Raw genomic sequence first — 4,494 nt, forward strand, 5'->3', positions numbered from 1 at the left:
TCAAAAATACAAATATCAAGCTCCGAACACGACCTGCGAAGTAAAGGCCACCAGGGTATATATATATATACACATACATATAACCCAAAATGTCCTAGACTCGTAAAAACTGCCAACTTGTTTCTCCGAGTCAACCTTTAAGAGTGACAAGTATAAAATACAAGATGGAGAATCTATATACATATATAAACATAAATAAATTACAGCCCTAAGTCCCCAAAGTTCTTCGCTTCCACAGAGTATCCAGAATGCTCAGTGCGGTGCCGCCCACCCTGCATCTGAAAAATAACATGTATGGAATGAGAACCGGAGGTTCTCAATATGGTAAAGGTGCCCGCATAGTTAATATAAAAGGTCCCAAAAAAGCCAGAGGCAATCCTAGAACTCCGACTCTCAAATTTAAATCTTAAAGTTTATAAATGGAAAACTATAAACAGGGCAGGTTACCTAAGGTTCTTATTTCTAATTCATTTCTAGCTTAAGCCCTAATTTTCGCCTTCCTCCAATCCTCCAAAACTCTGGTGCATAGACACGCAATACTGACAAAGCAAACACAAATAGGAAACAGATACAGCAAATAACAAATATAGCAGGTAAGCATAATAATCACATAAGCAAGTCCAATTAATGCACAATCAAACAAAACACAGAAATGCGTATGATGTATGTCTGTCCTATGGCTGATGAGTCTCATCTGTCGGTTATAAAGCCAACCCGACATGTCCGGTAGCTAACCTGAATATTGTCCTCTTGAAAACTGGTGAGCGGTACAATACCACGATCCTCACCTGGTGAGCGGTAAACCACCTCGATCTCCACAGATGTTTTCAATTGGAAAACAGCACACATGTAAACCCCGCAAATTTAGTGAATAATTAACAAAAAAATTAAATTTTAATCATGAAAATTAAAATGTAAATCTAATATTAAAATAGGATAGAGCTCTTCAAAAGGAGAATTTTGACACTAATTTCGAAATATTTGGCCCAAAATTGGACCGGATGGGCCGAACTGGTTGAACTGGACCTAAACCGGATTCGTGGATCCAACCGGCCAGTATATAAATGAGCTAGAGCTCACTTTGTTCCTTAAAAACACAACAGAAGCAGCGTACATGCAGGGGAAGAAGAGATGAATTCCAAAACCTAGGCTTTGATTCAAACTACCATAACTTTTCCGTTCGAGCTCCAATTGCCGCACCGTTTGCGGCCCCGCGTCCAGCGCGTCGAGCTCTACATTTTTGTCAGATCAATTTCACCGGTAAGCTTTGTTTTCATTTCAGAATCTCTACCCCTTTTCTTTGGTAAAAATTGAAACCCTATAGTGAAATCTTGCCCAATTTTGTATTTTAGGTTCGAGTTAGCTTCCGGAGCTTATTGGGGCTATTATGCTTATGGGTATGGTAAGGACACCCTAACCCTAGCTCAATCTTGCATTTATAGTGGAAAAACTGAATTTGGAACATGTATATGAATTAGGTGTAGATTAAGTGGATATATATGCATTGGAATTAAATTGAGAGTATTTGGAGGCTTATTGATGATCAAGGCTTGGTTTGTGGCTGGTTCACCTGAGCTTGGAGGGGCTGTGTTTTGCTTGTGAGGCTGCCTTGGGTGGAGTAAAGTGATCGGCCAAGGTATGGTTTAGGTTTCGCGCGTTTAACATTTAAGGTGTTGTAAAAACATAGGTTAGAGAACCATAGGTTACTTTGAAAAGGTTAAATGCATTAAATGGTTGGCTTGTGATGAAATTGGATAAATTTATGATTGAGTTTGAATTAGAATTTATGAGCTTGAGTTGTTGATGTTGTGGTATGTGTGTGCTCTTGGACTTATTAATGATGGATGGTGTTGATGTTGGTATATATTAATGAATTTTGGGTGGTGTTTGTTAATAAAGAGTTGTTATATGAGTTGATGGATTAATATATGTTAAGGGTTGATAAATGAGTTAATGGAATGATATATGTGAAGGGTTGCTCATATACATGATATATGTTGATACAAATTTGTGGTTATGGGTTATTGGATTAGTTAAAGGTAGCTTGAAGTGGTTGTTAATGAATTGGGATTGGATATGTTAACAACATGCAGGTTTTATAGGTAAGCATTATAAATGTGGTGAAAATGAGGTTTGGAGATGGTTTGGTAAAAAGTAATTTTTGGTGAACTTTAAAAATTCATAACTTGCTCCTCAAATTTTGGATGGAATTGTGGTTTCTTTCAAATGAAAGATGGTTTTGTAAGCTTTTAAACGATATCAATTTTTTGAAAAACGAAATTTTGTGGAGAAAGTTATGAACGATGGAAAATTAGTATATAAAACTGTGATGCAGGAGCTAAAAACTGGTTGTAGCAGCTTTCTGGGCATTCTGCATTTTGGGAAAACGTTCATCCACGCGTACGCGTGGCGTGGCATTTTAGCGACACAATGTGCGAGAAGCCATGCGCGCGCGTGAAAAGCTGAAACACATGATCACGCGTACGCATGACTCACACGTACGCGTTACTTGCTGTTCGCTCTACACATGCGCGTGGCATACGTGTACGCGTGACTACTGCCTGCTGCAAAATCGGATTTTGGCTGTTTTAAACCAAATTTCCCCTTCTAAACCTCCATTTTCCTCCTTTTAAGACTTAAAGTATAGTATTAAGTCCAGTAGTGTTGAGTTAAGAAATTAACTAAATTAATTAGTGATGACAAATACTATTTTTGGCAAAATAAATAATTAGAGTTGCTTAATTAATAAGTATACATTGCTAATTATTTATGTTGTGTTGCAGGCCATAATTCAATTTAGGCAGCCAAAGTTGAATGAATAACAAAACAAGGCTAATGGGCTGATTGATAAGAGTGAATAAAGATAAGCCCAAGTCACTCATCTCAAGCATTCAAGGGAAAGTTGATATCTGTTCTTCACTGCTATAAATCCACAGTCACAAGAGATTCTTGGGGACCAAGTTGCATCTCTATGGTTCAGATTTGGTTGACCATTGGAAGACAATTTCGGTTACTCCTACATGACTTTCGGTCAAGTTGGAAAAGTCAGAAGCAAAGGTTCTACTTTGATGTTTGAGAAGAAAAAGTGAGCTTGTGGGTTGGTGAAGCTCAAAGCTCAAGATGTTGACCTTGGAAGAAGAACCAAGGAACATGCAAGGAGATAAAAAGAAGCTTGCTGTTCATTCAGAAGCAAGGGGAGAAAACCAGTGAATAGAGGTTTTGTTCTGTGAGAGCTCTTTGAAGAAGTTCAACTAACTGGACAGTGTAACCTAATCAAAGGTGCATTCTGCCAGTATGAAGAACTGAATCAGAGGCTTGCAAATCTGGTTTTTAGCATAGCACAAAGGCTGTTGATGAAGTCAATCTCCTTCATGTTTTACAGATTGTAATGTACTTTTCAATGTTTATCTTTCTGTAATTTCTTGAGAGAAAAGGCATATTGAGAGAACTCAAGTAAAAGCCATGAGTGAAAAAGGCTGAGTGAAACACTTGAGAGAAAAGCCTAGAGTTATTTTCAGATTTCTTTAGGTGTGTTTATGTCTTGTATCTTGTACCTGTGAGGTATCCCTTTCTTAGTTGGGTTAACACTAAGAGTGAATAGTTAGGTATTAGCATAGCCAATGTCAAGTTAGGTTAGAACTTGAGTGTGAAAGGATTGGGTCAATCCTGAGTTATTGGTGTATGTAATACTGTTAACTATGGTGAAATTCTTCCATAGTTGTGGAGGAGACTGGATGTAGATTGCATAGCACAAGGCAACCGAACCAGGATACATGCTGGTGTTAGCTTTTCTCTTCTCTACTGCGTTTTGTTTTCTGATATTCATGAGACAAAAATAAATTGTCTCATAAATTTCCGCTGCTAAGTTAAAACATAATCAGAATTGCAAATCTATTTTAAAAGGGTAACAACAGCAACTAAAAGGAAGGCATAGATTCAACCCCCCTTCTCTAAGCCTACCACAACCTTCAATTGGTATCAGGAGCTTAGGTCTCAAGAATCAAGCTTAACCGCTTGGAGCAAAGATCCAATGGCGAACAATCTGGGCACAACCACAATTGCCTACACCCTCACTGAAGGCCAGTCAAACAACCGGCCACCTTTCTTTAACGGAAAGAACTATTCCTACTGGAAAGAAAGGATAAGGATCTTCATCCAATCCATTGACTACAACTTATGGAAGATCGTTGTGAGTGGTCCCAAGATCCCAACAAAAACAAGTGCTGATGGAGTGGTGACTCCGAAAGAAGAAGCTGAATGGAATGAAGATGACAAGAAGAAGATAGAGCTGAACGCTAAAGCAATCAACCTTCTTCACTGTGCTATCAGCTTTGAAGAGTACCGGAAGGTGTCAAGATGCAAGACAGCCAAAGAAATCTGGGAAAAACTCCAGGTTACACACGAAGGCACTAAACAAGTCAAAGAAACAAGGATTGATATGCTGCGAAAAGAGTATGAGATGTTTAGCATGAAGGATGGAGAAAGCATTGATGA

This window comes from Arachis ipaensis, chromosome B01, assembly GCF_000816755.2.
Source record: "Arachis ipaensis cultivar K30076 chromosome B01, Araip1.1, whole genome shotgun sequence".
In the NCBI taxonomy this organism is placed as follows: domain Eukaryota; kingdom Viridiplantae; phylum Streptophyta; class Magnoliopsida; order Fabales; family Fabaceae; genus Arachis; species Arachis ipaensis.